Raw genomic sequence first — 12,137 nt, 5'->3', positions numbered from 1 at the left:
ACCTCCACCAGGACAAACTGTGCCCGGAGTAGGGGGAGAAAGGCTTTCCTAACCTTGCATACAGCGTGGTGGCTCCGGAGCTGCCGCTGGGCTCCTAGACCTCAGGTCCAGGTGCTTATGACTTTCTGTAATGACTTGTCAACACAAGTAATTGGCTCAAGCTCCAGTGACTGGCAACAATGGAAAAAACTCTTTGCAAATATGGGAGCAGGAGGAGAGAACTTAAATCAAACTTGGCGCTTAGTACCTGCCAGATTTAATCCCTTCTCCTTCTGTCCTCTGACAGGGCTAATGAGCAGATTGCAAGGTTTTACACCTCACTTCTGATGTTTTCAATACTTCAGATAGTAATAGAAATACATGGATAGAGTGCTTTATACACGTCGGCTCATTTAATCCTCACATCAATGCGAGGGAGAAGTATTAGCCATGTTTTACAGCTGTGGAAACAGAAGCTTGGAGAGATCAAATGGCTTGTCTAAAATCACACAGCTGGGAGGCAAGAGATCGTCTGGCTCCAAGCTTCACCCTCTTCCCAACACGGCACACTCGCTTTCTCAATACTTGGTGAACCCAGGTGGAATCCAAGCATGAATGGACCCTGCTTTTTGGCAACGAGTGCTTTGTTTCCAAATCCAAGTCAATCATCGATCTAGGTAAACTGAGGCAAATTTATTAAGAAGGTGACCATCCACCCCAGGCCTCACTAGGCTGTCTAGCCCCTCTGCAATCAATGCATCATGTTCCCAGAATCAGACCCAATTATCAAAAGTGTCGGAACTGGGAAATTCGAATGCTCATTCACATTGATACGTCCATTACTCTGACCAATGTAAAGTTTCAGACTCGACAAGTTGCCTTCAAGTGCATTCTGATTCGCGGTGACCACATGTGTTGCAGAGTAGAACTGCGCTCCATAGGATTTTCATGGCTGTGACTTTTTGGAAGCGGATTGCCAGGCCTTTCTTCCAAGGCCCATTTGGGTGAGTTCGAAGTGCCAACCTTTCAGTTATCAGCTGAGGACTTAACTGTTTGTGCCACCCACTAACTCCAACTTAGAGCGCAAGCCTGCCTATATTTAGAATAAATGAATAAAGCTCAAGAGACAGAATCTCGTGCACTAGAGAGCTGGTAGAGGAGCACTTAGGCTAGCAGGGGGCATCAAGTGTGATTCATGCCATCAAGCTAGACAACTACTTCTGTTGTCTAGCTTGATCACACGAATGGCTTATTTCTAACATCATAATCAATGCCCATGGAAGCAGTAGTCAAGAAATCAAATGCCATATTGCATTGGGAAAATCTACTGCAAAAGATCTCTTTGAAGTGTTAAAAAGCAAAAATGCCACTTTAAGGACTAAGGTGCGCCTGACCCAAGCCATGGCATTTTCAGTTGCCTCATATGCATGCGAAAGCTGGACCGTGAATAAGGAAGACCGAAGAAGAATTGATGCCTTTGAATTAAGGTGTTGGTAAAGAATATTGAATATACCGTGGACTGCCAAAAGAACGAACAAATCTGTCTTGGAAGAAGTAAAACCAGAATGCTCCTTAGAAGCAAGGATGGCGAGACTGCATCTTACATACTTTGGACATGTTGTCAGGAGGGATCAGTCCCTGGAGAAGGACGTCATGCTTGGCATAGTACGAGGTCAGCAAAAAAGAGGAAGACCCTCAAAGATATGGATTGACACAGTGGCTGCAACAATGAGCTCGAGCATAACAACGATTGTGAATATGGCGCAGGACCAGGTGGTGTTTCACTCTGTTGTACATAGGGAACCGACTTGATGGCACCTAACAACAACAACGGTTTAGATATATTCCAATGGCTGGCTCAGATCTACTTGTACCTGCCTAGCTCTTCTAGCATCTGTACATGGAGAGGCAAATGAATGGTCACAGTATTAATATTTAGGTTTTTATTTTGTTCACAGTGTCATAAAAGACTTCTTTGGCATCAACAATTCTGTCTTGGACTTGAAATCTTTTCTGTCCCCATTTTCCTCCCACCCACAGTGATTTGAGAGATATGAATTAAGAGGTAGATGTGAGTTGGTTTTATTTTACTCCATCCCTGCCCACCCTGTCCTTTCAAAATGGAACACAATTGCTCCCTTTTGTAACAGAGTGGATTGTGGTTGTCATGTAGATAAATGCAGTATGGTTTCACGCCTTGTTCATTTTGAGTTACTAAGTAGGACTCCCAAGAAGCAGCTCCATTTTAGGAGAATACAGGTGTTTGATCCCATGCCAAGGACTACATTTAAAAGGAAAAAAAAAATAGAGTCTTCATGGCAAATCCAGGAACCAGAATCTCTTGGCGTTATCAAAAAATATCTACCATGTAGCATAACAAAAGCAGTACATGCTTGACATCAAATGGAGCCCTTGTTCTCCAGTGGCTTCTTCAATCACAAACCTAATCAGGCATATAACCTGATTCTGAAGGGATCTAAATAATTTTCTAACCTCAGTTTAATTGTCTTTCCAATTTTTTTTTGCTGTGGCTGCAAATTTTTTTTTTTTTTTTTTTTTTGCAGTCCTGGAGTGCAGAGTTACAGGTTTCCTCCCTCTGTAACCCGCCCCCACAAAACCTCCTCAAATACGTTGAATTTTACTTAAATCAGATCTCCTTAAAGATAAGGTAAGAAGAATAACATCCATTTTAAGCACTTAGTTCCCAGTGAAAAGAAGGTATTTACAGGCCATTGAGGGCAGACATAAGAAGGTTGGTAGCAGGAAAGCAAAGTGGTAAGGGGTAATCCTAATCAAGATAGACTAGGCCAGAGAGATCTAAAAATTGTCATTCAGACTTTGCATATGTGGACTTCCATGTAAAGCTTGTGCCTTAACTTTGTTTGAAGGTACAATACAGGCAGGAAGTAAGATACTGCTGCAGTGCGATCATCCAGAGCAATCTGGAATCCTCGGGTGGTGCAAATGATTCACATACTCAGCTGACAGCCAAAAGGCTGGCAGTTCAAGTCTACCCAGAGATGCCTTGGAAGAAAGACCTGGTGATCTACTTCTGAAAAACCAGTCATTGAAAACACTGTGGATCAGGGCTCTACACTGACACTCATGAGATCACTGTAAGTCGGAGTCAGCTTGACAGAAACTGGTTTTATAGAGCAATCTAACCCCGAAAGAACCTCCATATTGAACATTCATCAACAGATCTTACATATTAACTGGATGAATGTCCCAAGGATTGCAGTCTTATGAGTTCAGAATCATCTTGGTTGAACACAATATGAAATTTTTTAGAAATATATGAATATCCGGAATAGAGTTGAAAGTCCAGAAATAAGCCCATACATATATGGCCAGCCGAGTTTTGACACGGGTACCAAGACTATTCAATGAGGAAAGGATAAACTCTTCAAAATTGATGCTGAGACAACTGGATATCCACATGCAAAAGAATGAAGTTGGACCCCTACCTCACACCATATACAAAAGTTATCTCAAATTTGACCAATGGCCTACAAGTAAGCATTGAAATTATAAAACTCTTAGAAGAAAATACAGAGGAAAATCTTCATGACATTGAGTTTAGCAATGCATTATTCGATGTGACACCAAAAGCACAAACAACAAGAAAACATACATAAATTGGACTTCATCGAGATTAAAAAGATTTTGTGCATCAAAGGACATCATTAAGAAAGTGAGAAGACAAGTATGGAATGTGAAAAATATTTTCAGATCATATATATATCGATAAAAGTCTAGTATCCAGACTATATAAAGAACTCTTACAACTCAACAACAAAAAGACAACCCAATTAAAAAATGAGCAAAGGACTTGAATAGACATTTTTCCAAAGAAGATATACAAAAAGCCAACAATTACATAAAAGATGCTCAGCTTCATTAGTTATTAAAGAAATGCTAATCAAAACCACGATATCACTTCACATCCACTAGGATAGCTATAATAAAAATTTTTTAAAAGTACTGATGAAGTTGTAGAGAAATTAGAACGCTTGTACATTGCTGCTCTAAGGTAAGCAAAAAATTATATCCCTTATCAAAAGACAGCACTGGGTACTGGGATCAAAAGACTAGAAAAGTCAAAATTATTTACTATCTAAGTAATCTTTTTTTTTTTTTTTAAGTAATCTGCAATGTTAGGCACACAGCTCCTTGAAAAGAAATATTCTGTCTTATTTATCTGTGCCTAGTATACACTAACCCCCGTGTGTGTGAGTTTATCATACTGTGGGAGCATGTTGCTGTGATGCTGAAAGCCATGCCACCAGTATTCAACTACCGGCTGTCAGTGATAGGATAATATCCATACACCTGAAAGGAAGACCAATTAATACAACTATTATTCCAATTTACGTACCAACTACTAAGGCCAAAGATGAAGAAATTGAAGTTTTTTTTTTTTTTACCAACTTCTGCAGCCTGAAATTGATCAAACATGCATTCAGGATGCATTGGTAATTACTAGTGACTAAAATGTGAAAGTTAGAAACAAAGAAGGACCCCTAATTGTAATATATGGCCTCGATGATAGAAATGATATCAGAAATAACATGATAGAATTTTTCAAGACCAATGACTTCTTCATTGCAAATACCTTTTTTCATAAAAGTTAGAAACAAAGAAGGACCCCTAATTGTAATATATGGCCTTGATGATAGAAATGATATCAGAAATAACGTGATAGAATTTTTCAAGACCAATGACTTCTTCATTGCAAATACCTTTTTTCATAACATAAACAGTGACTGTACACATGGATCTCACCAAATGGGATACACAGGAATCAAATTGACTATGTCTGTGGTAAGAGACCATGAAAAACTCAATATCAGTCAGAACAAGGCCAGGGCCAGCTTCGAAACAGACCATCAATTGCTCATATGCAAGTTCAAGTTGAAACTGAAGAAAATTAGATCAAATCCACGAAAGCCAAAGTACAACCTTGAGTATATACCACCCAAATTTAGAAACTATCTCAAGAATAGATTGAACACTAATGACTGAAGACCAGACGAGTTCTGGAATGACATTAAGGACATCATATATGAAGAGAGCAAGAGGTCATTAAAAAGATAGGAAAGAAAGAAAACAAAATGGATGTCAGAAGAGACTCTGAAACTTGCTCTTGAACATCAAGTAGCTAAAGCAAAGGAAGAAATGATGAAGTAAAAGAGCTGAACAGAAGACTTCAAAGGGGAGCTCGAGAAGACAGAGTAAAGTATTTTAATGACATGTGCAAAGAGCTGGAGATAAACCAAAATGGAAGAACACGCTGTCTTGGAAGAAGTACAACCAGAATGCTCCTTAGAAGCAAGGATGGCAAGACTGCATCTTACATACTTTGGACATGTTGTCAGGAGGGATCAGTCCCTAGAGAAAGACATTACACTCGGTAAAGTAGAGAGTCAGTGAAAAAGAGGAAGACCCTTAGTGAGATGGATTGACCCAGTGGGTGCAACAATGGGCTCGAGCATAACAACAATTGCGAGGATGGTGCAGGAACCGGGCAGTGTTTCATTCTGTTGTGCGTGAGGTCACTATGAGTCGAAACCAACTCAAAGACACCTAGCACCAACGGTATATGCTAAGTACTCAGAGTTTGATACACAGGGAACATTTGTTATGGAATGCTATATTAGGTCCAGTTAAGGATAAAAATAAAGATGAAGATCAAGAGACAATTTCCTAGATTTGAATTGAGCTGTACTGGCCTTACAGGGGACAGGAAGAAATGATACGTTACGTTTTATCTTTTTCCCGTGGAAGAAAGGGGCAAGCATTTGTTTTTCAAGACCATGGATTAGGCACCCTGACAGATGACATCATATGCAGAATTTTGTTTAATATCATCGCCATTTTGTGAGGAAGATATTGTTAGCTACATTATTACACAAAAACAAAATAAAACTCAGAAATGTAAGTAATTTGCCCAGGGTCACAGAAAAAGTATGAGATTCAGACATTGCTATTTCTGACAAGAAAATTAGTCTCTCTTCACTACAAATCCTCCCAGAGCTCTGGCTTTGGTATCGGTACCATGAAAGGGTTTCAGGAAGCTGGAGTTAGCAAACCTGTAGCTCCTCGGCCACTACTCTCCCACTGGTATACAAGGCGGCCATTGTTACAATTAGCTTTCTGCAGAGCCATGACTCAGAATCCACCTAAACAAGATGCTACAGAAAGAGCTCCAACTGTTAATCAAAGGTAGTATTCATATTAAAAGCTCTATCCCATTCCTTCTTCCTAATGATGCTAAGCCCATCCTCAGGTCTAAACTCAGAATTTCAGATCATAGAAGAGCAGACCCAACAAGGTCAATGATGCTTGAATTCCCCATACAGATGCCCTCAATACTGGGAATCTTTCACCAGACACTTTATGTTGTTGTTGTTGTTGTTAGGTGCCGTTGAGTCGGTTCCTACTCATACCGACCCTACACACAACAGAACAAAACACTGCCCAGTTGGTCATCCTTATAATTGTTGCTATGCTTTAGTCCATTGTTGCAGCCACTGGGTCAATCCATCTCACTAAGGGTCTTCTTCTTTCTCGCTGACCCTCTATTTGACCAAGCATGATGTCTTTCTCCAGGGACTGATCCCTCCTGATAACGTGTCCAAAATATGCGAGACATAGTCTCGCCATTCTTGCTTTAAGGAACATGCTGGTTGTACTTCTTCCAAGACAGATTTGCTCATTCTTTTGGCAGTCCATGGTATATTCAATATTCTTCGCCAACACCACAATTCAAAGGCATCAATTCTTCTTCGGTCTTCCTTATTCATCGTCCAGCTTTCACATGCATATGAGGCGACTGAAAACACTGTGGCTTGGGTCAGGTGCACCTTAGTCTTCCAAGTGACATCTTCACTTTTCAACACTTCAGAGAGGTCTTTTGCAGCCGATTTGCCCAATGCAATGTGTCTTTTGGTTTCTTAACTGCTGCTTCCATGGCTGTTGATTGTGCATCCAAGTAAAACGAAATCCTTGACAACTTCAATCTTTTCTCCATTTATCATGATGTTGCTTATTGGTCCAGTTGTGAGGATTTTTGTTTTCTTTATGCTGAGGTATAACCCATACTGAATGAAGGCTGTGGTCTTTGATCTTCATCAGTAAGTGCTTCAAGTCCCCTTTACTTTCAGCAAGCAAGGTTGGGTCATTTGCATAACTCATGTTCTTAATCAGTCTTCCTCCAATCCTGATGCCCCGTTCTTCTTCATATAGTACTGCTTCTTGGATTATTTGCTCAGCATACAGATTGAATAGGTATGGTGAAAGGATACAACCCGACGCACACCCTTCCTGATTTTAAACCATGCAGTATCCACTTGTTCTGTTCGAATAACTGCCTCTCGATCCATGTACAGATTCCTCATGAGCACGATTAAGTGTTCCAGAATTTCCATTCTCCGTGATGTTATCCATAGTTTGTCATTATCCACACAGTCAAATACCTTAGCATAGTCCATAAAACACATCATAAAAAATACCCTTCTGGTAGTCTCTGCTCCCAGCCAGGATCCACGTGACGTCAGCGATACAACCATTAAAACTGGTTGCCGTTGAGAGTTGACTCCAACTCACAGTAACTGCATGTGTGTCGGGGTAGGACTGTGTTCCATACGGTTTTCAAAACCTGATTTTTGGAAACAGATCGCCTTTCTTCCGAGGCGCCTCTGGGTGGACTTGAACCTCCAACGTTTCAGTTAGCAGCCACATGCATTAACTCTCTGCACCACCCAGAGAGTCCATAGAATCACTGCTCTCCTCCAAAGACCCTTTAGCCTCATAGACCCCACAGTCTTGCAGCCCTAGGCCTCCGGGCAAAGTAGTTCCAGAAACTAAAGTCCACACAGAAGCTAAGGCTTGTTTTTTGGCACTTTCAGATCTGGTAGGATAAGCTTAAATGCAGTGGAAGGAAAGGCAACAGGAGCTTGAGTGTTTGGCAATTCGGGGAGCTAGGAAAGGTCTGCCAGTAGGGGTGAGGAGCAACAAGGGGGTACAACATTTCAGATGCCCGGGTTTCATTTTGTTATTTATTCTTCACGCCTGGCCTAGAGAGTATACCGAAGTGATTTCCAGTAAAGCCTTAAATTCCAGACTTGATGAAAGAGAAAATATTCACCTAGAATTACATTTGCAAGGGGCAGGAAAGACGATGCAGACCGGTGATGTCATTTGGAGCAGAGGTACTTTGCATAATAGACTTTTCTCCTGTGTAAGCCATCTTGGAGGGTGACATTTCAAAAGAGCAGCACGAAAACAAAAGCCCATCAAACAAAGCGGAGTTGTCAGGCTGGAGTATGCTTCAGACAAAACCTAATCAAGTGCTAAGCCAGATGATCCTTCTAGCAATGTCTCTGTGCTAGGTGCCCCGTTCTTGGGAATCCTACAAGTGCACAGGTAGAAAGCTTGTGGTTTTCAAAATTGTATGAGCAGTTAAAGACTTAATATAGTACACCTACATGTAAACCCAAAGAAACCCACTGCCATTGAGTTGATTCTGACTCATAGCAACCCTGTAGGACAGAGTAGAACTGCCTTATAGGGTTTCCAATGCTATAATCTTTATGGATCTAGACTGCCACATCTTTCTCCCATGGAGCATGTGGTGGGTTCGAACCACCGACCTTTCGGTTAGCAGCCAAGGGCTTTAGCCACTGTGCCACCAGGGCTCCTTCGATATCTAAAAGGAACCCTAATCCATCAAAAAGAAGTGCAGACAAGTGGGCTAATCCAAAAGCTAAGAAGTCTCCTGAATACAACCAAATACTTTGGGGGACAGAGTAGCAGGGGTGGGGGTCTGGGGACCATGGTTTCAGGGGACATCTAGGTCAACTGGTGTAACAAAGTGTATTAAGAAAACATTCTGCATCTCACTTTAGTGAGTGACATCTGGGGTCTTAGAAGCTAGCAACAGACCATCTAAGATGCATCAATTGGTCTCAACCCACCTAGAGCAAAGAGCATGGAGAACACCAAAGACACAAGGAAAATATGAGCTCAGGAGAAAGAAAGGGCCACATAACCCAGAGGCTACATCAGCCTGAGACCAGAAGAAGTAGATGGTGCTCAGCCACCACCAACGACTGCCCTGACAGAGAACACAACAGAGAATCCCCGATGGAGCAGGAGAAAAGTGGGATGCAGACCTCAAATTCTAGTAAAAAGACCAGACTTAATGGACTGAGACTGGAGGGACCCAAGAGGTCATGGCCCCTAGACTCTATGTTAGCCCAAAACTAAAACCATTCTTGAAGCCAACTCTTCAGACAAAGATTAGAATGGACTCTAAGACATAAAATGATACTGGTAAGGAGTGTGCTTCTTAGCTCAAGTAGACACATGAGACTTTGTGGGCAGCTCCTGTCTGGAGGCAAGATGAGAAGGCAGAAGGGAACAGGAGCTGCTTGAATGGACATGGGAAATGCAGGGTAGAGAGAAGGACTGTGCTGTTACATTACAGGGAGAGCAACTAGGGTCACAAAACAATGTGTACATAAGTTTTTGTATGAGAAACCGACTTGATTTGTAAACTTTCACTTAAAGCACAATAAATAAATAAATAAGGAAGTGCAGAACGACCCTACTTGAAACTGATGTGGGGCCAGAGATCGATGCACTTGGTCTCTTTCCCTCCACAACTGTCCAGAGAGCCCTCTCTGAACTTCGGGAACATATTTTGCAAGCCATTCTTAAGGCAATATCAACACTGTTCAGTTGAGAAAAGAGAGGCACAGAGAGGGTAAATGACTTGCCCGAGGTTACTCAGCTATTTGTGACTAGTACAAGGATTAGAATCCTTGTTCTCTGTCCTGATCAACACCTTCCAGACATGTATCAAATGTCAGTTTTTCAAAACTCTTGGACGATTCCTAAAGAGGTGTGTTTTGGAATTTTAGGGTTGCTTATAATACTGAAAGGTTGGTGGTTCACACCCACCCAGCAGCACTGCAGAAGAAAGTCCTGGCCATCTGCCCCCATAAAGATCACAGCTAAGGAAACCCTATGGAGCAGTCCTACTCTCTAACAATTGGGGCATTCTCTAGTAGGACCCTGAAAGTGAATGTCCCTTGCTGACTCTCGGTATCCCTGTTTGTAAAATGAGGGCTTCATGTGAAGTTATAGTGGGGAAATGAATACGCGAATAAAGCCTTTATCTCTGCTCCCCCTTTAGTTCTGACACTGGCTTTTTAATGACAATTGACACCAAGCTGGCTCTTACTTGTTACATTAGCTGATACAAGAAATGGTGGCTGCTATAACAACCAGCCTCCAGACCTCAGAGGTGTAACAAAATGTAAACGTTCTTCTGCCTCAAGCAAAATGCAAGATACCTGTTCCTGGTCAGTAGGCGGGCTTCCGTGTGGCCCACCTTACCCTAGGATACCTGAGTCTTCTGCCATGGAGTGCCAGGGTCAGCAGGAGGCGGGGTGAAGGGAGGTTTTTAAGCATCAGGACTGGAAGTGCCAATAAATGCTTCTGACCATATCCCATTGTCAAAGCTCAGCAACATGGACTTCACGTGTAAGTGTACTGTGGGGCGCTGGTGGCTCGGTGGTAGAACTCTCACCTTCCACGCGCAGACCGGGGTTTGGTTCGCTGCCAACGCACCTCCTGTGCAGTCACCGCTGGAGGCTTGTATGTTGCCGTGAGGCTGAATAAATTTCAGTAGAGCTTCCAGACTAAGGTGGACTCAGAAGAAAGGCCTGGGTTAGGATCCTAACCCTACGGGTGACAACGGTCCCATCTGCAACTGATCACGGGGATGGCACGTGACCGGATGGTGGTTCGTTCTGTTATAGTTAGCTGCCCACTCGAAGCAGCAGACAGCAACTATACAGATGTAACAGGAACTGGGGAATACGGAAGCTGGGCAGCCGCTTCCCCAGAACTCCCTTTACGCTATGGACCGAGAACTGCATGCATGTCGATTCAGGAAGGTGAGGAGGAAGCAATTCTCAGTGAGCTCAGCTACATAGGTAAGAATAAGAAACGAGGCAAATACAGTCTACCTGTTTCCTTATTATATACAATAAAAATTCCTGGCTATTCAGAAAATAATTTAAAATGCACCCTGTGGGGAAAATGTTGGTGCAGAAAGGAGAAAATGGGCGCACTTGACTTTCCCAGTTTGGAGCGGCCGCTAATTTTCCCTAAGGCCTTTTTTAAATTGCATTGTAACAAAATACATGAATAACAAAAACATTTGCTGTTTTAACCACTTGAAGTGTACAGTTTAATGACATTAATCACACTCATTGCATTCACTCCAGAGTGCAACCCTCACCACTAACCATTTGCAGGGTTTTCATCCCCCCAAAGAGAAACCCAGCACCCCTTAAAGCAGTAACCTCCCACTGGCCCCCAGTAACCACTAATAAACTTGGTCTCTATAAGCATTTGCCTATTCTAGATATTGCATGTAAGTGAGATCATACAATACTTCTCCTTTTGTGTCTGACATATTTCACTCAGCATGTTTCCAAGGTTCACCCGTGTCGTGGCATGTTTCGGGACTTCATTTCTCTTTATGACCAACCGGCATTCCTTTGCATGGAGAGACCCCATCGTGTTTACGCATTCATCTGCTGATGGCCACTCGGGTTGTTCCCACCATTTGGCTTTGTGAGGGGCGCTGCAACGAACATGGGTGTACAAGTATCTGTTTGCATTCCTGCTTTCGTCTCTGTTACTTTTTGACCCTTCTTTACTCTCTCCAAATCTTTTCTTTTTTTCTTCTCCCCTGCTGCTTTGGAAGGGCACTTAAAAAAAAAAAAATCGCCTTTTACCTCCTTTATTTAGAGGTTTATCAACTGCAATGTTTATGGACTCCGCATCCTACGAGCATAAAAGGGACCGTTTCTAGGGAAAATATTTCCACCGTATGTTGTTCCTCATCCATGAATTAATTCTCTACACATGATCTGTTTAAACCGGTTAATCAGTGAACACTGTGCAAACAGGTGCCGTCCACGATTTTCAAAAGTGATGTCATACGAGAGCAATTCCAAGTCCACGTTCCGTTCATGGTGCTTATTGATACGAAGGTTTCTCTAAACTCATGTGAGCTTTGTTTACATGAAAAGACCAAAAGCAACAGCTGGAACAGCCCACGGCCAAGGCGCCCATTT

Source organism: Loxodonta africana, chromosome 9, assembly GCF_030014295.1.
Source record: "Loxodonta africana isolate mLoxAfr1 chromosome 9, mLoxAfr1.hap2, whole genome shotgun sequence".
Classification (NCBI taxonomy): Eukaryota; Metazoa; Chordata; class Mammalia; order Proboscidea; family Elephantidae; genus Loxodonta; species Loxodonta africana.
This window is presented reverse-complemented; position numbering follows the sequence as displayed.